Raw genomic sequence first — 24,845 nt, 5'->3', positions numbered from 1 at the left:
GCGCCACTCGGTCAAATGGCAGGACAGGACAGGACTTGATATGCTGTAACTTAGGTGAGAGGCAAGGAGAATATAATTGGCTTAGTTAAAATATAATTTTCTGGTGTGCTATGATATCACAACCCTGTACGTAAACATAATAATAAGTAGCCATATAACGTATTGTGTGATATCCCATTATGTCTACAGACAGTCAATTCCTTTTGCCTAACATGTTCTTTTATCTGTAGGGGGATGATACGGCGTCCCAAGCCCACTGACTCTGAGGCTGACCTACGAGAGCAGGAGAAGTTTCTTGCCTCTGGGACCCAGTCCACAGTCAATGTGGTCTGACGGCCAGACAAAAGAACAGGAGACTCAGGGGGCTCAAGGAGAACAGAGAGATGTGGTCACAATCTAAGGTTCATAGTAACTAAGTTCATTATCATACACCTCTCTGCAAGACAGTTGATTGTGTGTAGCTTCAAGCCTAAAGAAAATCTTTGGTATTTTGATTGTTAATAATATGATGCTGTACATCTTTCTTTATATCAGTCAGATGAGCTCTCCACTCTGACTCCTGCACCTCCCAAAAAGTCTTGCTTCAAAGCCGAGCGTGTTGGCTTTGAGGATGAGGACTCAGAGGAGAGGCTGGACAGACATGACATGCACACCAGTGCTGTTCTCACCAAGAACATTGTGAGTGATACTCTCACCATCTGTCTCCTGCTCAGTAGAGCCACACAGTTCTGTTTGTCTCAACAACTACCTCTATTTTTACACTCTTCTCTTCCCCTAGGAGAGGGACACTAGCACTACACCAGTGTCCTTACCAACATTAATTCTCCTAAAGTATTACATCGGCCGGAGAAGGAGAGCCCGGTAGGAGCTCAATTTAGTAATGCGGATCAATGAGTTGGTAAAATACAAAAATTACATGCTGTAGTTAACTGCTCAAAAAAATTGAAGTTTATACCAGATGTAATGTAATTAATCCAAAATGGTGCCCCACAAGTTCTGGATGCAAACTTAAACTATGCCATTAAACTATGGAAAGAGGAGCATTTGCCCAACAGATTGCAGCATAGAGAATAAGAGGGGAAGACCACTTTGTGCTGTGTACCAGAATCCAAGGAGCTGAACCTCTTTCCAGAATCCTCCATTGATAAGGATCAACCTCATTCTAGACTTGACAGTAAGTACCATAATTCAAATTCTTAATTTCATTAAGTTGATAAGAATATATTGCTGGCAGGCATTAATAATGTACTTGGATGTCTATTCTGTAGGCCTAAATTGGCTTGCACTGAATGTGATGTCCTGTTTGTTTTTGTACTGTCTCACTTGCAAGACAAGCCTGGCAATGCTAAATTGTTCAGTTGTTCACCTGCTCATGTCTCTCTTTCTCTTCCAGGATTCAGTGCGATGGTGGTCCAGGTGCTGGGTGGGTCAGACAGTACAGTAGAAACTGAAGATCCACCAGGAGAACCAGGCCAAATTACATGCCATGTCTAAGGGCGAGATCCTGGAGGAGCAGAAAAGGCTGCTGGGTCAGCTAGTTAGGCCCAAGTTACTGTTTGGGGACTCTTGTGCTGTGTTTAAAAAAGGATATGATGTGAGCCTTTTAAATGTTTCATATTGTGTACCTCTACCTCTCAGATCCCAGACTGGTTGACTTTGGAAGGGACTTGTAAGGCACTGGGAGTCTCTGTCTCAGTCAGGTGATCCAGCAGTGGAGCCCTCAACACTCTGGCCCACATTCTCACCAAGGTAGTCAGGTAGCCTAGTGGTTAAGAGCGTTAGGCCAGTAACCAAAAGGTCATTGGTTCGAACCTGAACCGATTAGGTGAAAGTCTGTCTGTGCCCTTGACCCAGGCACTTAACCCTTACTGCTCCACTGTCGCGCTGAAGAGAGTCTGATAAATTACTTAAATGTAAATGTACTGCCTGTCAATCAGTTTGATCATGTAGAGCCCTTCAGCTGATATATGTATGCAGATGTTGTAGTTATCAAAAAGTACTTGAATCCACTTTAACATTGCAGATTTGTCTTTGTGCTCCTGTTGTTTCTGTAGGCAGAGGGCTGGCAAGTTTACAGCTGCTCTCAGGGGTAGGGTGGTGTCAACTCTTCGGGCCTTCTCTTCATGCTGCACTTCTCACTGGACGATAATGTGGAGGGAGTGATGTCTGCCGCTGTGCAGGGGCTCGGTGTCCTCAGACGATGAAGTAAGGTAACTTACAGTGTGTGATTGCATCATCATCACCAATATACCATGGCTTGCTATGTGTGTATAAAACCCAATCATTGTGTCCCTGTCTTGTGTCTGGACAGCACACTCTCATGATTCCATGGGCTGGCCTCCTTTCCTCTGTTCAGAGGGAGGTGGAAGACGAGGGGCTCTGAGGTCATGAGAGAGACTGCTTCAGAGAAAGAAGAAAAAAAGACTGATGACTTTTCCAGGGATGATGTCATTAAGGTTGACTAGAGACCAGACTGGTTAATCAAACCAACACTCCACAATCGCTCTCTCTGTAATTATGCGGTGCATTGTCTTGGCACCCTGTGGAGAAGTACTAGTGATACAGTTGAAGTCAGAAGTTTACATACACCTTAGCCAAATACATTTAAACTCAGTTTTTCACAATTCTTGACATTTAATCTGAGTAAATATTCCGTGTTTTAGGTCAGTTAGGATCACCACTTTATTTTAAGAATGTGAAATGTTAGAATAATAGTAGAGAGAATGATTTATTTCAGCTTTTATTTCTTTCAACACATTCCCAGTGGGTCAGAAGTTTACATACACTCAATTAGTATTTGGTAGCATTGCCTTTAAATTGTTTAACTTGGGTCAAATGTTTCAGATAATCTTCCACAAGCTTCCCACAATAAGTTGGGTGAATTTTGGCCCATTCCTCCTGACAGATCTGGTGTAACTCAGTCAGGTTTGTAGGCCTCCTTGCTCGCACACGCTTTTTCAGTTCTGCCAACAAATTTTCTATAGGATTGAGGTCAGGGCTTTGTGATGGCCACTCCAATACCTTGACTTTGTTGTCTTTAAGCCATTTTGCCATAACTTTGGAAGTATGCTTGGGGTCATTGTCCATTTGGAAGACCCATTTGCGACCAAGCTTTAACTTCCTGACTGATGTCTTGAGATGTTGCTTTAAGATATCCACATAATTTTCCTTCCACATGTCACCATCTATTTTGAGAAGTGCACCAGTCCCTCCTGCAGCAAAGCACCCCCACAACATGATGCTGCCACCCCTGTTCTTCACGGTTGGGATGGTGTTCTTCGGCTTGCAAGCCTCCCCCTTTTTCCTCCAAACATAACGATGGTCATTATGGCCAAACAATTCTATTTTTGTTGCATCAGACATTGCTCCAAAAAGTATGATCTTTGTCCCCATGTGCAGTTGCAAACCGTAGTCTGGCTTTTTTATGACGGTTTTGGAGCAGTGGCTTCTTCCTTGCTGAGCGGCCTTTCAGGTTATGTCGATATAGGACTCGTTTTACTGTGGATATAGAAACCTTTGTACCTGTTTCCTCCAGCATCTTCACAAGGTCCTTTGCTGGGATTGATTTGCACTTTTCGCACCAAAGTACGTTCATCTCTAGGAGACAGAACGCGTCTCCTTCCTGAGCGGTATAACGGCTGCGTGGTCCCATGGTGTTTATACTTGCGTATTATTGTTTGTACAGATGAACGTGGTACGTTGATTTTCCCATGATGTCAAGCATAGAGGCACTGGGTTTGAAGGTAGGCCTTGAAATACATCCACAGGTACACCTCCAATTGACTCAAATTATGTAAATTAGCCCATCAGAAGCTTCTAAAGCCATGACATCATTTTCTGGAATTTAAAGGCACAGTCAATTTAGTGTATGTAAACTTCTGACCCACTTGAATTGTGCTACACTGAATTATAAGTGAAATAATCTGTCTGTAAACAATTGTTGGAAAAATGACTTGTGTCATGCACAAAGTAGATGTCCTAACCGACTTTCCAAAACTATAGTTTGTTAACAAGAAATTTGTGGAGTGGTTGAAAAACGAGTTTTAATGACTCCAACCTAAGTGTATGTAAACTTCCGACTTCAACTGTAAATGCATTGTGTAAAGCTGTTGGCTGTGTTGGTTTTCTGTCTCAGGGTTTACTGAGGATGAAGCTGCTTCCTAGGCTCCCCTACATCCTAGAGGGGATCCGCCCGTCACCCAGGGTGGTCCAGGATGTGATGGAAGTCCTGATCCGCATCTTCAAACACTCCTCCTCAGCAGCCACTCAGGTAACATCAACTACACCTCCCACAATGCCCTCTGGCATATCTCTGCCTCTCTCTTGTTTTATTAGCTGTAAGCACCTTCACATGAGTTACCATTTGTAGTATGAATAGTATCTGTACTGTCACTATAGGTCTTGGACTGCCTTCGTTTGAAGGAGACTGTGATGTCAGAGTTCCTGCCCTGTTCCTGGGCAGTGCCCACCTCACCGACCCCCAGTCTGTATGCGTGGCCAACGCCATGAAGCTCCTACATGTCCTGTACACCACTGACAGACACGCCTGTGCCAGGCTGGTAAGTGTGGAGAGAGGAATTTTCAAACCCAACTACCAGCTTACCTGATGTATTAATACCACACTTAACCTTCCTCTGTTGGCTCTTGTATGTATCCATAGTAACTTCAATGTATAAGGGAGTGACTAATAAGTGTTTTATGATCTGGGTCGGATGTATGATCTGATAGACTAGTACATCCATAATAAAGTCACCCTGACTGTGTGTTCCCCAGGTGAACTCTCTGGGTGTGCGGGAGCGTCTGTCTCGTCTGCTGGCCCCGGAGCCCAGTGATCTGCAGCTGGAGCCAGGGGAGGCCCTGAGGGTCAGCTCTGAGTCCTACCGGCTGTGGGCTGTGGCAGCCAGCTACGAGAGTAACTGGTCGTAACTGGGTTGGCTGACAACGTCACGAAAATGATGCGTGTGCATCGATGTGGCCGGAAGGTGTGCGTTGATGTCATATATATGCTAATATGGCTACATTTCGCTTGCTAGCTAATCAGCAACTGTAACAATGTATTTCAGAGACAAGTGCTCATTGTGCAAATGTATTTGTTTTCAATAAACATTTGGAGACTAAATATAGTTGACATGTTGTCAACAGTCTCAGCCAACCCTGTCTGCTTTGCCCATAGTTGTGCACATGTCAGATTTGTTGCTATGCAGCCAAGCGTCTATGGGCTCAGTCATATCATGGAAGACACCTGGTGGATGGTAGGGACGAAATAAGCCATCTGTACACGCCATCTTAAGTATTCTCCCATATACAATACCAATATCAGATGTGTGTAATCACATGTTGTTAGATTATACATGGCAAGAAAAGCTGTGTAAGCGAAAGGTTTCCTGTCATGCCAAATGCTCTTAGAAGCTTAGAAAAATAATTTTCTGAAAGAGTCCCTCAGAATGAGTAATACGGCAGAAACTTTCTCCCCTCTACCATTTCAAGAGACCTGTACCCCATCCTGGTGAAAATGTTGCAGTCTACCCAGCGGCTCTGGCCCCCTTCGGACCCCCTGCTGCCCCTGCAGCACCACAGGCTCCAGGCCCTCACTCTGCTCACACACGTCTCACACACCGCCGGCTGCCATCAGGAGCTGCAGGCTGGCCTGGTCAGGTAACACACACTCTGGCTTTCTGATACTTTTTAACTGTTCTCTCCTGCAGCTTTCTGTAGTTCCTTGATTTGTTGTTATCCACTAGATTCAACAGAGCCAAACCTCTACTTTCACTACAGTTCCCAGGGGGCTGAGTGTGTCCCCAGTGACGTGGGGTCATATAACAGGTCTGCAGCTCAAGGTGCTGGGGCTGCTAAAGGGCTGTGTGAGGACCCTGAGGGACCATGTCCAGAGGGAGAGCACCCTGAGACTGGTGCCGGCCTACCTGCTTTACATTGGGTCCCTTTACATTGGGTCCTTCTACTCCCAGCTCTCCATCCAGGTGAAAGTACAAACTATAGCGGTACTCAAGGAAATTAGCGTTGAATCTAAATAGTTTTAACATCCTGTCCTCGTCGCCTCGTTTTCCTTCATCAGTACAGATTGGAAAGAGCCTATAGAGAGAGCCTATATCACTATATCACTTTTACTTGTCTTCTCTTTTCCTATCTGGACTAGGGCCCTCTTATGTGTTTTTAGTTAGTAATACATGTCTGGACTAAGATCCTATTAGAATGTGTTTTTAGTTAGTAATACTTCTGGACTAGGGTCCTATTAGAATGTGTTTTTAGTAGTAGTACATGTCTGGACTAGGATCCTATTAGAATGTGTTTTTAGTTAGTAATACTTCTGGACTAGGGTCCTATTAGAATGTGTTTTTAGTTAGTAATACTTCTGGACTAGGGTCCTATTAGAATGTGTTTTAGTTAGTAATACATGTCTGGACTAGGATCCTATTAGAATGTGATTTTAGTTAGTAATACTTCTGGACTAGGGTCCTATTAGAATGTGTTTTTAGTTAGTAATACTTCTGGACTAGGGTCCTATTAGAATGTGTTTTTAGTTAGTAATACTTCTGGACTAGGGTCCTATTAGAATGTGTTTTTAGTTAGTAATACTTCTGGACTAGGGTCCTATTAGAATGTGTTTTTAGTTAGTAATACTTCTGGACTAGGGTCCTATTAGAATGTGTTTTTAGTTAGTAATACATGTCTGGACTAGGATCCTATTAGAATGTGTTTTTAGTTAGTAATACTTCTGGACTAGGGTCCTATTAGAATGTGTTTTTAGTTAGTAATACTTCTGGACTAGGGTCCTATTAGAATGTGTTTTAGTTAGTAATACATGTCTGGACTAGGATCCTATTAGAATGTGTTTTTAGTTAGTAATACTTCTGGACTAGGGTCCTATTAGAATGTGTTTTTAGTTAGTAATACTTCTGGACTAGGATCCTATTAGGATGTGTTTTTAGTAGTAATACTTCTGGACTAGGATCATATTAGGATGTGTTTTTAGTAGTAATACTTCTGGACTAGGATCCTATTAGGATGTGTTTTTAGTTAGTAATACTTCTGGACTAGGGTCCTATTAGAATGTGTTTTTAGTTAGTAATATGTGTCCATGCCTGCCCTTTCAGAGCTTGTTCAATCCAGTGGAGTGTGCAGGAGCTGGAGATGCTGACCTCAGAGGTTCTTCTCCCTCTGCTGTCCCATGAGGCTGTTCACAGCCTGATTTAACAACCTCAAGTGAGTCCCATCTACTTGGCAGCATAGAGCAATATCTATGGTGATTTACTCACACTCTGCAGAGCTTAATGGAAGGAATGTTGGTCTCTGTGTGGTTGTAACGGATAGAAATATTTATTTTTCTGTCTCTGTGTGGTTGTAACCCCCAGTTCTACTGCCCCGGCCCTGAGTTCATACCCAGTCTGCCTGGCTTGGGCTTCTCCGGGTGGACGCCTGGTGGGGGTCTGGCTGGACTCAGCTCCCCCTTCCCCCTCATCACCTCCCTGTGCTTCCTCCTGGACAACCTCCTCAGCATCCACAGAAGCCTGGTCTGCAAAGTAGGTCCTTATGGAGCTGTAGTTACTCTCTGATTTTGTTAGGCGTAAACCACAAACAGTGCAACAAACAATTCACATGCATTTGTTTGCCTCGTTACCTTGCAGCTGGCTAGTGGGAGTAGGACTAATCTCTCTCCTATGGTTTCTATCTCTCCCTCTCTGTCCAGTTCAGCTCCCTCCTCCTCTTTGAGGCTGTGCTAGGATACCTGCTAAGACTGGCCCACAGACTGGTAGTGTTTTGAGCCCAACATACCTCCCATCACTCAGTCTTAGGCTAGTCTCTGTATCAGTCTGTTTAGCTATCACGCCACTCCTGTCATGCTGAACGCCACCTTTCACATATAACATGGAGTACAAGGAGTGGAATGTTAGCAAAACAGACTGGTACCTAGGGCTGTTGCGGTGACCACATTATTGCCACACCGGTAGTCATAAGTCAAATTCCACGTGACCATTGAGTCACGGTAATCTCCTTTTATGCACTCTGGACATGCGTTGGTAGTACCCAACTCACTAATGACCATCAAGTCCTAATGGCCTGGTACTCAGGGCTCTATTGTCCCTCTAACCCACTCTGACATCAATGCAGATGCAAATCAAACAGACATCAAACACTTGTCATCAAAACAGTATCATGCTTTTAAAACTCACCTCACTGTGATCTATCAATTTGAAGAAAGAAGTTTAACAGGTTGAAACTGAGCGGAAAACATGGTCATTGTGGATGTTGTTTCAAAGCCAAACCCAACAAAGAACTGTTACTCAGTTAAGCACAAAAGATACTTCTGTCTTATGGTTAACAACTCCTCGATTAAAACCTGTTGTAGGTTAGTTGAACAAGAAGCCATGTCTGTATATACGAGAAAAACAAACCAGATTCAGAAGAACCTCGCCAGGACAGAAGAACAGGCACTTAATTAACTACTGAAAGACTAATCTTTGGTTATCAAACCTGCAGGCAAGGGGGGTGCTGATGGAGTTTTAGACTATGACAAATACAAAAGAGAGGTTCAGAAACAACTCAGTAATGAAGGCTTCTATAGAAAACTGAGTGTTGATCCCACACAGGTGTTCTAAAGGGATATTAGCTCACATCTGGAGCAAGCCCTATTTAACAACCTTCTCAAAACCTGAATATGAATACCTTTTCTGCAAATGTGCCATATGTCCATGCCTGTACATTTTGCCTAAGTTACATGAACCTAAAACATAAGGGAATTGTCCAGGCAGTCCAGTGGTTGCAGACTATTTCATTAAAACTCATGTGCAAGCATTGCCATCATATGAGAAAGAATCTATAGACTTTATAAATAAGATTTCAGAAATAACGGGATTAACAGAAGACTGTAGTTTGGTCACATTAGATGTCGAGTCTACATACCAGCATTCCCCACAAGGGGGGCGGGCAGCCCTAGCTCACTACTTGAGAGACCGAGATACTAACAAATACCCACCAACAAACTTTATTCTATTCTATGTTTTGAAGTATAACTACTTCAAGTTTGATGATGAATACTACATCCAAACGAATGGAACATCGATCCAAGCTATTCTAACCTTTATGTGGGTCAATTTGAAGAACGTTTTGTTAACAATGAAAATTAATTATTGAATAAAACCCTGAAGTGGTATCGATATATTGAAATTTTTTGTATATGGGGAGGAACGGGAGAAGAGCTGTCAGATTTTATGATATTACTCAATGACATTGACCCTAATTTCAAATTCACTATTGAATGTGACAACGTGTTCTTTACCTCGATATGTGGATTGAGAAAACAAATGTAACCCTGTTTACAACTGTGTACAGAAAAAGTATATTACAGGGAGACAGCTTCCACCCTGAGCCATTTAAAAAGACGATTTCCAAGAAGCCAGTTTTTCCAACAGCGCCGTATATGCCACTCCACAAAGGACTATCTAGAAAAAGCAGCGAAGATCCGCAATAGGTTCCTAAGAGGCTACTCTCCACAATGTGTGGATGAAGCTCTTAAATTGGCATATGTGAAAACAAGAGATTAACTACTACAAAAATGAACCACTAGAGCTAAAGAACACTCCCTAATGTTTATCACCACATATACTTTTAACTCGCGCAAAGTGGGAGATGCTGTCAAGAAACACTGGCGTGTTTTATCATCGGACCCAGCTATTCCAGATGAATATAAGAACCTACCACTTGTTGTATACAGGAGCGGTCCTAATTTCGCAACAAATTGGTCCATGCCAACTGCCAGGCACAAAAGAAAATGAGCCAGGCCCTTTTACGCCCTCTTCCGAATAAAGGCATAGGATGCACACAGTGCAACAATATGATGAAGTGTGAATATTTCTGCCACCCACATACAGGAAAACGGTTCCAAATAAATTAAATGATTACGTGCTCCTCCACCCATGTTATCTACATGATTACATGTTCATGTGGGCTGTGTTATGTAGGCAAAACCTCTCGTTCTCTCAAACAGAGAATTAATGAACATACAAGTTAAGGGGAGGTGATATAAATAATACTGTGAGCAAAACATTATGTTATTGGTTTTTCACCCTCCAGACATTATTCCCAAAAGGTCTAATGCCCGTGCATGTTATGTTGTAAATGTGAACATAAACTAATGCCACCACTTCAGCCTAATTTGACGTTTTTTCTTGCACTGTACCCAATGATTTATGAAAACTTACTTGATAGGTCGATGTCCTCATTGTGGTTTTACAGACGTATTTAATACGTTTTTTGTACACACTTTATTAGAATACTTATGAAATGCACATTGTTATATTTGGTAACATGTTTATTTTCACTCGACTCCAACCACATTCGATGCATTGAACGGATGTGGATGGAGCAATGTCGACATAGAAACACAAAAGCTCTGACGATGGTACGTAAGCTTAACAAAGAGCAGTGATACTGGCAAGAGCAGTGTACGGGTTTCTTCTTTTCTTCTCATGTTAGTCAATTGTTACCATTAACCAGGCTGTATCACATCCGGCCGTGATTGGGAGTCCCATAGGGCGGCGCACAATTGGCCCAGCGTCGTCTGGGCTTGGGCCTGGACATGTACTGGCTTAAGCAGGGGGACACGTCTGGCACTGCAGGATTTGAGTCCCTGGCGGCGTAGTGTGTTACTGATGGTAGGCTTTGTTACTTTGGTCCCAGCTCTCTGCAGGTCATTCACTAGGTCTCCCCGTGTGGTTCTGGGATTTTTGCTCACCGTTCTTGTGATCATTTTGACCCCACGGGGTGAGATCTTGCGTGGAGCCCCAGATCTAGGGAGATTATCAGTGGTCTTGTATGTCTTCCATTTCCTAATAATTGCTCCCACAGTTGATTTCTTCAAACCAAGCTGCTTACCTATTGCAGATTCAGTCTTCCCAGCCTGGTGCAGGTCTACAATTTTGTTTCTGGTGTCCTTTGACAGCTCTTTGGTCTTGGCCATAGTGGAGTTTGGAGTGTGACTGTTTGAGGTTGTGGACAGGTGTCTTTTATACTGATAACAAGTTCAAACAGGTGCCATTAATACAGGTAACGAGTGGAGGACAGAGGAGCCTCTTAAAGAAGAAGTTACAGGTCTGTGAGAGCCAGAAATCTTGCTTGTTTGTAGGTGACCAAATACTTATTTTCCACCATCATTTGCAAATAAATTCATTAAAAATCCTACAATGTGATTTTCTGGATTTTTTTCCCTCATTTTGTCTGTCATATTTGAAGTGTACCTATGATGAAAATTACAGGCCTCTCTCATCTTTTTAAGTGGGAGAACTTGCACAATTGGTGGCTGACTAAATACTTTTTTGCCCCACTGTATATACATTGCAACAAGTTTCTCATGATACAATATACCAATATAACACATTTACAAAATCCCATCCCTACTGACATGGAGTCTTCCAATATGCCCATTCACATGAACGCACCATCCGGGACAGGCACTACAAAGCCAGCCCGATTACCGTAGCTCGGGTCCTTATCCCAGCCCGATTACAGTAGCTCGGGTCCTTATCCCAGCATACCCGGAAGCTACAGAGATGGAGAGAGGAACAGAACCAAACAAACAACGCGCTCATCCATAACATTGATAAGTACAATAAACGTTGCTTAAATTGAACATGAACGCTTGTCTGTATAATCTTTATACCATAAACTGTTACTGGCGGGAGGTAAGAATAAAGTGTGAAATGTATGTACTAAGATAGAGAAGTTAACTTGTGTGTCGACCCACATTGTTATTAACGTAGCTGATAACGGAGCAGGGAGGCGCGATGAATGTTTGTGTGTTAGTGTACCAAACGCTGCCCGCGGCCAGTGACGGACTTCTCCGTCACAATACCTTCCTCCTCTCCTGAAGCAACCAGGTTCGGGAGCCGGGATAGGTAGTCTGCTGTGACGTTTTCTTTTCCTGCCTTGTGACGGACACAGAACCTGAAGGGCTGGAGCTCCAGATACCACCTGGTCACATGAGAATTCCGGTCCTTCATGGTCTGGATCCAGGTCAGGGCTCTGTGGTCTGTGTGCAGGTCAAATTCCCTCCCAAGAAGGTAGTAACGGAGGCTATCTAGTGCCCACTTTATAGCCAGGCACTCCTTCTCGATTGTCGAATACCTGGTTTCCCTGGGCAACATCTTCCGACTCAGGTACAGCACAGGTAGCTCTTCTTCTGGCACCCCTTGGGCCAGTACAGCTCCAATTCCCACAGCCGACGCGTCCACCTGTACGAGAAACCGCTTATGAAAATCAGGGGTCTGGAGAACAGGGAATGAGCACAGGTGTTTTTTCAGCATCATGAAAGCTTCCGCACACTCCTCAGTCCACTTCACAGGGTTGCTGGCCACCTTTGAAGTGAGGTTGGTCAGAGGGACAGCGATGGTCAAACTGCGGAATGAATCTCCGGTACCACCCTGCCAGACCTAGGAAGGACTTCACCTGTGTCTTGGTTCTGGGTTGAGGGCTGTTCCTGATGGACTCCACACGAGGCCGAACTTCAGCCTTACCCAGCTGGTAACCCAGGTACTTTGTCTCCTGTTTTGCCCACTCACACTTCAGGAGGTTAAGCGTGAGGCCTGCATCATGGATCTTCCCCAGGACTCTGCTAAGATGCTGTATGTGCTCCTCCCAGGAGTGGCTGTAGATCACCACATCGTCCAAGTAAGCAGCACAGCAATCGTCACAGTCCAGGAGGACCTTGTCCATCAGCCTCTGGAAAGTCGCAGGGGCCCCATGAAGGCCAAACGGCATAACCTTGAACTGGAACAGGCCCTTCGGCGTCTGGAAGGCAGTGTAGGCCTTGGATTGTTCGTCCAGGGGCACCTGCCAGTACCCTTTGCAGAGATACAATGTGGTGATGTAATGAGCTCTACCTATTCTCTCCAGTAAGTTGTCAATTCAGGGCATGGGGTAGGCATAAAACTGGGAGATGGTATTCACCTTACGGAAGTCCATACAGACCCGCAGAGAGCCAGCCTTCTTTGGGACAATGACAATGGGGCTGCTCCATTGACTTGAAGATGGCTCGACAACATCCATCTCTATTATGGTGTGGAGCTCTTCCTTGAGGGCTACCACCAGCCTCTCAGGCACACGGTAAGGATGCTGGCGGACAGGGTTCTGGTCAGGCTTCAAACGGATGATGTGTTCCAGGACTTTGGTTCTTCCTGGCCTCTGACTGAAGAGGGCCGGATACTTGCCAAACAGCTGCTTCAGCCTATCTTGCTTGTCTTCTTCCAGGTGAGCCAGTATTACCTCTGCTCATCTTTCCCATGCCTCTGTGACCCCCCTCCAACTCATCCTCTTCTTCTACTCTGCGGACCAGAAAGGACTTCCCCTTGGAGAGTTCCTCTCTCTCCTCCCAGGCCTTGAGGAGGTTAACATGATAGGTTTGCATCTCCTTACCCTTGTCCAGGTGCAGCACCCCATAGGTCACCGGGCCCATCTTCCTCCCGATTAGGTACGGCCCTTGCCACTGCCAAGGAGCTTGCAGGTAGACGAGGGAAGGAGGAGCAGGACTTTCTATCCTGGCTCAAACTCTCTGTGGCGAGCGTGCTGGTCATACCCTCTCGTCTGGGCCTTCTGGGCTTGCTGAAGGTTTGCCCTAGCTTCCTCTCGGTACCACTCCAGCCTGTCTCACATCTAGAGGACGTACTGGACAATCCCCTGTCCCGAGGTAGCTACTGGGGGACCTTCCCATCACTTCTTCAGCAGGTCCAGTGGTCCCTGCACCGGCCACACATAGAGGAGTTCAAATGGTGAAAAACCTGTCAATGCCTGAGGCACCTCCCTGTAAGCAAAAAGCAGAAAGGGTAACCACTTATCCCAGTCTTTACCAGTGTCGGCCACAAACTTCCTCAGCATGTTCTTGAGCGTTTAATTGAACCTTTCTACTAGCCCATCCGTTTGGCGATGGTAGGGAGTGGTACTCAAGCCTTTAATGCCCAGCTGTTGGTGGAGTTGAACCATCAGTCACAAGGTGAAGTTTGTCCCTTGGTCCATCAGGATTCCATCTGGGATTCCTACACGAGAGAAGAGCTGAACAAGAGCACTGATTATTTTTGGAGTGGTTATGGAACAGAGTGGAAAGGCTTCTGGGAACCGGGTGGCATAGTCACAGATCACCAGTATATACTCGTAACCTGCGCTACTCTTCTCCAAGGGTCCAACAATGTCCACTGCAATTCTCATGAATGGGGTAGAGATCACTGGCAGTGAACAGAGAGGAGCCCAGTCAGACCTACGGACAGCACTGGTTTTCTGGCATGTGGTGCATGTTTTTCAGTATGTTTGTACATCAGTATACATGGAGGGCCAAAAGAAACAGGAGCCTAGCCTAAGATAGGTCATATGTTGCCCTAGATGGCCTGCCCATGGGACTGTATGTACAAGGTTGAGAACAAGTGGTCTACATGTAGATCACACCACTAACTTCCTGCTATCTGCTTCTGACCCAAGGTAGAGTATGTGGTTGTCTACTGTGTAAATCCCCCCACATGAAGATTGGCTGTCCCCAGCTAAGGCTTTGTCAAACAAACCTGTCAAGGTTGGGCCAGACTTCTACAGTGTAGCAAAATTTTGTGGAACATCCCATTGCACCTCTAACCCAGACACATCAGCAACGGGTACAGGGGTCCCCACATTCTTCTCAAGACGCCGTTGGCGGTGTGACTTTCTGGGCCCTTTGTTTCCCCCCTCGCACAGACTATCAGTCAGGCAGAGGTTGTAAACCAGCTTTGGCCTGGGCACGAGTGACAACTGAGTATGACACATGAACATCAGACTGGTAAACTGACTGGTCATATAGCTGACCCCCACACTTCCCAACAGATCAGAGAGTACATGCACATGCCTCCCCAAAATCATCTCAGAAAGGTAGCTTCTCCATTACCCCAACTTTGAGGAGGTATTTCAAACCCTGAACTTGAACTGTGAGCTCAGCTGTGGGCTGCTGCGACTGATCACCGTGGACGCATTGGATCAGTGTCTGGTGAACGTAATCAATGCCATTAACAGGTACATTAATTGTCTGATCAACGACAGGGGACTGCCGGTGTCAATCATTGAAGTAAGACTTTTACCATTCACTTTTACAGGTACCAAGACTGACCCTTCCCCACTCTGTCTATTCTGAACACCATCCCCCTCTCTGGTCACATAACAGTAACCTGAGAGCTTGGATTTACGTAGTGGACACATTGAAGCTTTGTGCTCCTGCTGCCGGCAGTAAAAACAGGTCAGACCCCTCCCATCAGAGCGAACTGCGTGATCCCTAATCTCCCTCCTCCCAGACACATATCCCCCAGAGTTAACTCCACCATCTCTGTCGTCACTGATGTCCCTTGTGTCTCTGAAACTCCTTGGAGCGGGTGCTGCAGGTCGTGGTGGGCCCCCTTTACGTGCATTAAGTTACTGGAGTGCAAGCTTGGCCGCCATAAGCCCATCTTTGGGCTCGTGCTCTTAGACCCAGGTTCGAATGTCGTGTGGTAGAACTTGTAGAAGCTGCTCAAGGATGATGACCTCACCGATCTCGTCCTGTGTCTTCTCCTCCGGTCGAACCCATTGTCGGTAGAAGCCCTTGAGACGGTGGTACGTCTCTATTGGCAACTCACCCGATGGCATTGATGCAGCTCTGAAGCATTGACGGTAGGTCTCCGGGGAGATGTCGAACTTCACCAGCAGCGCTTCCTTTAAGCCCTTGTAGAAGTTGGACAACCCCTCATCCATTGCCGTGTAAGCCTCTGAGGCCTTGCCCGTGAGCAATGGGACAAGCCTGCAGGGACAAGCCTGCAGGCCCACTCTACCTCTGGCCATCTTGGCCATTCACTCAAACCTAAGCAGGTAGTTTTCAATGTCCCCCACCCCCCCCTGCTGGTATAAGGGCATCTTTGGCTCCTCCCTCAGGAATGCTGGGGCTGGCCTCATCACTGCTTGGGGATCCTGCTGTGGAGTTGAAGTCGCTGCTGCGTCGAGCTTTCGTCGTCCTGGTGTTGGCAGACCCAATCTTGGGCTCTCACTTACGAGTTTTGCTTGGTGAGGAGCTGTAAGGATAGATTGGCGTAGGACACGGAACTCCTGCTTGAGGTCTTCGTCCCTCCTCTCAAGGCAGGTGAAAATTCTGGTCCCCCAACTGCTCCTTCAGTCAGCTGGTCTTTTATGGCTGTATCTGCTGGTTCAACCGGTAGCTCAAGTGGTTCTGGTTGTGTTTGGCCCCTTGGTCGGGCTCCTAGTTTCTCATAATTTACCTCTTCTTCACCTGACGATTCCATGGTATTCCACCCCGTTTCAATTGTAGGCACCTTTTCTGACAGTTGATGTTGCTGCTGAGAACACAATCAAAACACAAGTATAAACACCATGGGACCACGCAGCCGTCATACCGCTCAGGAAGGAGACGCGTTCTGTCTCCTGGAGATGAATGTACTTTGGTGCTAAAAGTGCAAATCAATCCCAGAACAACAGCAAAGGACCTTGTGAAGTTGCTGGAGGAAACAGGTACAGAAGTATCTATATTGTTACGTTCCCCAGTTTCTGTGTTGTGGGTTTGTTTGTATGCGTATGTTTCAGGATGGCTTCCTGAAGTCCAAAGCAGCTGATTGGTCAGCCCCATTGATGATTAGAGCTCTGACCCTGCCCTCTCATCAGGAGAACAGCTGTTTTCAATTACCGACTCCTTCTGCAGCTTCAAAATCCAGAGTTCCTTTGTTATGAAGAGAGAGCTTCTTGGTATGTCCTGGGTTTCGTTGTTGGTTGGTCTGTATGAATTTTTGTAAAGTATTTTGTAGCCGGTCCTGCTGACGTTTCTGTATGCCATAGGACTGTGTTTTTGATTAATGAAATTGTTCACTTTAAGTTTGTATTATTCTGTTTCATTTGTTTCCAGGGGGGAAGGGGAAGGCACCTTGGGAGTGCTTAGGCAAGAGGCCTGCGAGCAGACATATACCCGTAGTATGTACTATGTCTATGCACACTAGGTAAGACCTGGCCGGACCATCCCCTGTATTTTGGTTAGTGCGCCAGGTGGTGCCAGGTAGGTGAGTTGTGGGTAGGTAAGGTAGGAGCGGGGGCTGTGTAAATTTTACTTAATTTGCTTTGGTTCCATCCAGCCCCTTTTCCCCAAATTACCGTGTGAAGGAAATAAATTCCCTGTAAACGGTAATATATTCTGCCTCTGTCATCCTTACCTGCAGTCACATACCTCTTTCACTCCACGGGTAGTTGAGTGTAGCAGGGTGTTGCGTTCCCCCCTCCAAGAGGCGTGCGTAACGATACCCACAGTAAAACAAGTCCTATATCGACGTAACCTGAAAGGCTGCTCAGCAAGGAAGAAGCCTCTGCTCCAAAACCGCCATTAAAAAAGCTAGACTATGGTTTGCAACTGCACATGGGGACAAAAATTGTACTTTTTGGAGAAATGTCCTCTGGTCTGATGAAACAAAAATAGAACTGTTTTGCCATAATGACCATCGTTATGTTTGGATGAAAAAGGGGGAGACTTGTAAGCCGAAGAACACCATCCCAACTGTGAAGCACAGGGGTGGCAGCATCATGTTATGGGGGCGCTTTGCTGCAGAAGGGAATGGTGCACTTCACAAAATAGATGGCATTATGAGGCAGGAAAATTATGTGGATATATTGAGGCAACATCTCAAGACATCAGTCAGAAAGTTAAAGCTTGGTCGCAAATGGGTCTTCCAAATGGACAATGACCCCAAGCATACTTCCAAAGTTGTGGCAAAATGGCTTAAGGACAACAAAGTCAAGGTATTGGAGTGGCCATCACAAAGCCTTGACCTCAATCCCATAGAAAATTTGTGGGCAGCACTGAAAAAGCATGTGCAAGCAAGGTTGTGAAGACTGGCCTCAGACCAGTAAGTGTGAGCTGAGCATCTGGTACATGCCATTGACTTGGGCTAGTGTACTGTAAGAGTGGGGGTGGGCCTGTTTATCTTCTGTGTGACTTTCATGTGTGACTTTCATGTTGAGACCTTCTTTGCAGGAGTGGGGTATTTGTCTGATCTGAGGGGGCCTAAATGGGGTGTGGGCATGTTTGATTTTGGGAGGGGGGGGGTTGATTGGTTGCGGTGGGGGTGTTGTCTGGATGTAGGTCCTCTCGGTGTAAGTTCTGTATGTGTAGGTCCGGGGGGGTCCTGCAGGTCTGGGAGAGTGTCTTGCTGGTCTGGGTGGGGTGTCTATTGATCTGTTGCTCCTGTGTGAAGTGTTGCATCAGCGGTTGAGGGCGGTGTCCTTTCGGGTCCGAGCAAAGGTGGGGCACTGCTGCCTTGTATAGGTGGACCTGGTCGTAAAGACTGTTCAAGTCCAGGGTGGAGTGGTGGGCCAGGTATACATTTGGTTTTGAGGCACAGTATACTTGCGTTTACCCGCTGTATGGTAGCAGGGTGGAAGTCTTTTCGTGGTAGCAGGGTAGAAGCTTTTTCAATCACTCCCTTGAGTGCTGTGGCCACCCTTTCCTGCTGTGTTGTCAGGTTGTTTGTGACTGTGTGTATTATTATGTGGCTGGGTGACCCTAGTTGGTCCTAGGACAGAAGGTCTAAGGTGAGCTGAGTGTTTAGACATGTGTTTGGGAAAATGTTTATTTTCTTGTATATATTTCCTGTTTGAGTCCATAAGGAGTACAATCTGTGGATTGTGTATGTTCTCAATGAGTATGGGGGGGTTGTAAGGGGGACTATCAGAGTGGCTGACAGGTTGGAGGGTGTTTTCAGGTTTCTGTTTGTTTGCTAGAGCATTTGGTGTATAGCTTAGGTAGTAGGAATCCTTCCAGATAATCTTGTCCAAAGTCAGGTTGGAGGTTTGGAGTTTAGATTTGGAGTGAAGGTTTTGTTGTGTAAGGTAGTATTCTTTATATGTCCTTGCCAAAAAATCCAAGTTTATCTAACTCAAAATCTATATTTTAAAAACATGCTGAAAAATGCAGGAGCTCATCTGCTCATGACCCCTCTCTCCTCCATTCCTTTCTCAAGCTCGCAGAGAAAGGGGCTGTCAACAGTTTAATTAAATCTGTTTCGTTGGGAAAATATGTTTCTATCTATGTTCTCAAACAGATTTCACTGGGTAGCTGCAGGAACAGGGTTGGAGAGCCCATGGCATACAGAGCTTGGAAGAAGTATCACCTGTTGCGCAGCGAGAGCATGCTCCTCAAACACTGGTTGACGCCTGGAGTGAAGATGTTCTTATAAACCCAGACATTTCTACTTGCAATCCCGTTTGAAAGCAGAGTTTTGATGCTTGTCACTAAGAAGAGGACCCCAGCTGCTACTATATTTATTTCTCAGCTGCTAGTATTAAGCACATGCTCCGCTATGAAAACCGGAGTAGCCTACCTGGCATGTTTAAAAAAACAAACTCAGTGAAAGCAGCCTCCATTCGCTATTCGAGTGCATACAGATTATGTATTTTCCCCCCTGCCGCTGTTCCTGCACATTTGATAACGGGCCATTCTAAATCGATGCAAATTTGACATATTAGTACAGACAAGATTACTTTGAGAATAATCTTATGTGTGAAAAATATGATCACTTTGAGAGAACAGTGTGAGCAGCCTGAGTCAAGGAACAGAGCGCAAGATTTTTTTTGACTTTCTCAAATCATTATTAGCATATATAGTTGCATTATGCTGCCCATATTTGTTTTCATTTCTAAGACATTCTAAGATTTGTATCATTAACTATAGTTGCCAATTAACTCTAAATCTAGCGTAAAGAACCTGTTTCAAATATCCACTTTTACGCTCAACATCGCCACTTCATGCAAATATCGCTCCGGAATGGAAAACATATCCTTTTCTATTTTATTCAGCAAAGCTCAATTATATTCTTCTTACTATAAAATCATGTAATGGCACAGTACTTATAAGCATATCTTGTGTGCAAAGTAATACGCCTACTACAGCCTATGGTGTGGCACATACAATAGGCCATTCATTCTGTTCTTCTGTGTAAGTGTACGTCAGGAAGCAGGTACAGAAGGTGAGTTTAATAATGAACAGATACAGATGAAGAAACATGAGAAGAATACTGAACGTGAGATAAAATAATACTACATAATGACTGATGTCAACTGAGGGCTAAATAAAGGTGGAGTAATCAAGGAGAAAATGATTATCAGGTGTGCTAATGATAGGGAACAAGTGTGCCTAATATAGTGTCCAGGGCCGGTGTTAGCAGACCAGTGACATTGAGCGCCGGAGGGAGCAGTAGTAGGCGTGACATTCTGAAATACATTTTCTTCACATAATGTTTCTTTTAGACCTGCATAAAATAAATCATGGATTTATTGTGATGGTGAAAATTAAATGGATTTCTTGGAGATGCTAAAGGTCTTTATGTTAATTAATGGACCGGCAGTCAGTTGCATGATAATAACCAGCTGACAGCCCTAGTCTTAGGCTATATAGCATCATCATATAGAGTTATTCAGGGCCAGGCTGTCTCATCTCCCTATACAGTAGGCTCATCTAGTCCTTCAGTCACTTTGTTCCTCAGACAGGTGGCTTTGTTAAGTAGTGAATCTGTACATGTATGTGCATCTGTGAAGTCTTTACTTGTTGGGATATTGGCATTTCCCTGTTAAATATATCACACACAGATAGTTGACCATAATAATCTTCACAATATTTGACTGAGCTGTTTGTACTCAATGCTTCCAGGTTCTCACTGTTGAAAGAGAATTCTCTCACGGGCCTTGTCTATGTGATTTGGAATGCTCCTGGCTAAATGTACATGGTGTTCTTTCCCAAACCAACATGGCCAACCTAAAAGGAGTTCTCCTCCATTGAACTTTCATAAAACAGAACTTAAAATTCTGGCATTCCTGTGCTATGAAATATTGGATGTGTTGAGGTGCAGGCCCAGAAGAGGAATTGTTGAGAGCCAGGGTGGTTTGAGATGCATTACCCCAAGCCAAAATGTGTAATGTTGGCACAACTCAGAATATATCATCTTGTTGGTTCATTGTTAATCTATGTAGTTTATTGCAGCAGTGTGCTGCCGTGGACATTGTGCACCACCAGATGCAAGCATGGTTTACATTTTATACAGCATCTGGTCTGTTAAGCACCACAATTGCTCTTCTCACATTCAGTTTTATTTGGTTTTTGCATTGCCGTTGTCTACATCTAGGCTTCATTAGAAATACATGTGAAGCAGGTTTTCAAAAGCTCATGGGCAAGGGCTGGGGGCTTTCATCTCAAGTCACACAAAGTTAATAGGTTTTTCTCAGGATGGGAAATGGGTGTGCCTATGCCCACCCATGCTGTGCCCCTGCCCAGTCATGTGAAATCTATAGATTAGGGCCTAATTTATTTCAATCAACGGATTTCCTTTTTTGAACTGTAACTCAGTAAAAGCTTTGAAATTGTTGCATGTTGTGTTTTATATTTTTGTTCAGTACAGTTTCTAACCTGATATTAAACATGTCATGCTAAGCCATTGTATATTATATCCAGGTTGCACCGAATAGTATCCTCTGGATCTAACTCCTGTCCTTTTCACTTTCAGTTAGATCACTGCTCTATAGCTGGAATTCCTCTGATGCCACAGCCAACCAGCCTTAGTCTTCTTATAAAGGCTCTATTTTATGTGAACTCAGTGCTGTATAGCTCCTCCCCTCCCCCCAGACCCTGGGTCCTTTGCTAAGGGAAGCCTGTGTCCAGCTGCCCTCTGTCCGGGGCTGCTACCTCTCTCACCTGGCCCACATGAGCCTTCTGTCCTCTCCTCCAGGGACCACCACCTGGGCCGAACTCCCTGGCTCAATAACCAGCTCCTCCCAGAACTCTCCGGCCCCCCCATCCTGTCCGATTGGTTCTTCCTGCCACTCGTCAGCCTGTACGAGCGGGCAGAGACACTGGACGAAGGGGGCCTGCAGGTGGAGTTGCTCCCCGCAGGGGAAGTGCAGTCGGTCACACACTGCCTACAGTGGCTGCTGCTGCTGGAGGTCTGGAGGGAGGAGTTACTCAGGGTGGTGCTGCCTGTAGCCAAGCTGGCCCGTCTGGCTTGTATCTTCATGTGCTCCATTAATTTCTTCCTGGAGAGGCCTGTCTAGAGGCTGACCTGGGCTCTGGACCTCAACTCCCCTCCTCCAGGCCTGGACTCCTTCAATGACCTCTATTCTGCCCTGGTTGGACAGTTTGAGTCGGGGTCCCCCTGTTTGACTACTTCAGCAGAGGCGCTTCAATGCCACCATGAAGTTGGCTGTGTTTAGGGAGCATGTGGGCCTGCTGCGCTCCCTGGGGGTAACACTGGAACAGGTGAGAGGGAGGCTGGTTAACATGCTGGATTGAAAGTTGTAATTGAGAGTACAGGGTACATTTCTGTGTAAACGGCCAGTAGATAGAGCACTGGGGTTCTTGTCACTTTCTGCAAAATTGTGCGATTTGACAGTATCTAAATCATGTGACATAAAGATAGGCTAAATGAACCCCTCTCTGTGTTCCTCCTAGCTGGCCATTCCTATGGAGAGGTTCACGTCGCCCCCGGTGGATTCTCTCCCACTGATACTCTACTTCCGTGCGCTGATGACGGCGACCTCAGACCCACGATGACAATTGACTGGACTGTGTTGCATTGCAGTTCCTAGAAATGTCATACTGCTCAACAGGGCTAGGCAATTTGAGGGTAATTGAGAATCGCTCTGTACTTTGGATATGAACTCTTTTGTACGCCCCTCTGAAAGGCTTTCTCCCCCCTTCTCCAGTAGGTTGAAACAGCACGTCGCAGCTTCCTGAGGAAGACTCACTACTACCTGACTGATGAGGTACACACTCGTACTCACTCTCCTTCCCCTGGGCCTTCCAGCTCTTCACTCCTCTCACCTTCCCCTGGGCCTTCTTATCCTCCTGCCACTCCTCCCCTCTCCGCTGAGGGTCTTTCCTAACATCTGTCCTGTCCAGATTAGGTGTTGAGGAGCCACCTGCTGCTGTTCAGTCTGCCCCAGAAAGTCTTTGAGCTGGGCTTCATCACTGACGATCATCTGCCTCCCATCTGGCAATGCAGACTGGAGAGTGTTCTAGGGACCCAGGAGGTTAGTGAAAGCAAGGGGGAATGAGGACAGTGATTAGGGGGGCAAATCATGGTTTTCATTTGAGCTCTGTGGTCATGCCAAGGGTACAAGCTCCAGGAGGGTTTACTGAAAACACTGAGCGAGGATAAAGACATGCTGTAAAAGGGCCTGGATGTGTCTGTCAAAATAATCAGTTAAGCTCCTTTAGTATGTTTATGTAACTTCAGCACTGTTGGAGTATTACATTTGTCTTTAATCTTCGTTGTCATTCAGCATTTGATGAACACTTAAAATAAAAATGGATCTACTTACAGATGAATACGCAGTAATGGTTTTGGTCCGCTGCCACAGCAGAGCATGTCATGTTCAATGTGGCTTTTTGCAAATCAAAACTAGGTTCAAATGATGTAATTATGTCACTGAAAATGGGATGATAATTAAGCTGGCTCCTGTTCTACTTAAATGTCATATCAGCCCAAAAAACAATGAAACACTTACACTCCAATTTAAATAATGCTTAATGTAAAATCCCACAAACTTTTACCAGTGTGGCCCCTGTTACTTTTCCATTGAAGCTACTTAACTAGTGCCTGTCTAAAATCTAATTTGTAAAGTGCCCATAAGGAATGTCAAACAAAGTGATGTTAGTCTCTTCCCCGCTGTGCTAGTATAGATAAAAGTTTGGTTTCAAAGACCACTTGCCTGTTCCATAAGATATGAAAAGGTTTCCTTCTGTCCTTTTCTCTTATTTGTCTATCTTTTATTTAACCTTTATTGAACTAGGCATGCTGGGCCAATTGTTCGCTGCCCTATGGGACTCCCAATCACGTCCGGTTGTGATACAGCCTGGAATCTAACCAGGGTCTGTAGTGACGCCTCTAGCACTGAGATGCAGTGCCATAGACCGTGCGCCACTCGGGAGTCTACACGTGTCCGTGTGCCACTCTCACCCCTCACCTTGTGATTGGGAACATTGTTCTGTGTAGGGTGATGTCTTTCAGATGGGACGTTAAACGGGTGTCCTGACTCTGTGGTCACTAAAGATCTCATGCCACTTATTGTAAGAGTGGGGTTGTTAACCACGGTGGCCTGGCTAAATTCCCAATCTAAATTCTCATACCATCATGGCCACCTAATTATCCCCAGTTTCTAATTGGCTCATTCATCCCCCCTCTTCTCCCCTATAACTGTTCCCCAGGTCGTTGTTGTAAATGAGAATGTGTTTTCAGTCAACTTACCTGGTAAAATAAGGGTTCAATAAAAATAATAAATAAATAATAAATTCCTTCCTACCAAATGTTCCCAAAAGAGTAAAATGTTTCTGTGTTTTGTACACCACACAATGAACAGTCTATGAGATCTGTGTTTCTTTTCCAGTCTATTTTCTTTCAATTATGCATACAGTTTGATGTGGCCATGATTGTTTACAGTGCAGGTTTTCACACCCAACATGTACATGTAGAATGACAGGCTGGCGCCTTGGTGAATCGCATCCAATTCACTCTCTCTCTTTCTCACTCTCTGTTTGTAACTAACTCTTCCCTAAAGAACAGTTGTTGGTTGGTTGCTTTTCTTGTTAGCTTCCTCAGGAATGCTGTCTTTGTGGTTTGCCAGTATGGGATGACAATGGACCCTCCTGCGGGCTTGTCTAATACTGGTCATATGGTTCCCTCCACATCTGGTATGCATTGTTACTCAAGCAGGGTTCCCTGAGGTTTCACACCAGTTCCCATATGAAAGCAGGCCATGTACAGTACATAAATATTAAATGGCGCCAGGTTCATCATGGCTATTTTATTGATGGC

General features: G+C 45.2%; 1 pseudogene; it reads left to right on the top strand.

Annotated features, from left to right (window-relative positions):
• The first annotated feature begins 234 nt into the window (after nucleotides 1-234).
• LOC139553093 (RNA polymerase II-associated protein 1-like) lies at nucleotides 235-23,587 on the top strand (annotated as a pseudogene).
• The last annotated feature ends 1,258 nt before the right edge of the window (nucleotides 23,588-24,845 follow it).

This window comes from Salvelinus alpinus, chromosome 25 (assembly GCF_045679555.1).
Source record: "Salvelinus alpinus chromosome 25, SLU_Salpinus.1, whole genome shotgun sequence".
NCBI classification, from domain to species: domain Eukaryota; kingdom Metazoa; phylum Chordata; class Actinopteri; order Salmoniformes; family Salmonidae; genus Salvelinus; species Salvelinus alpinus.
This window is presented reverse-complemented; position numbering and strand designations above follow the sequence as displayed.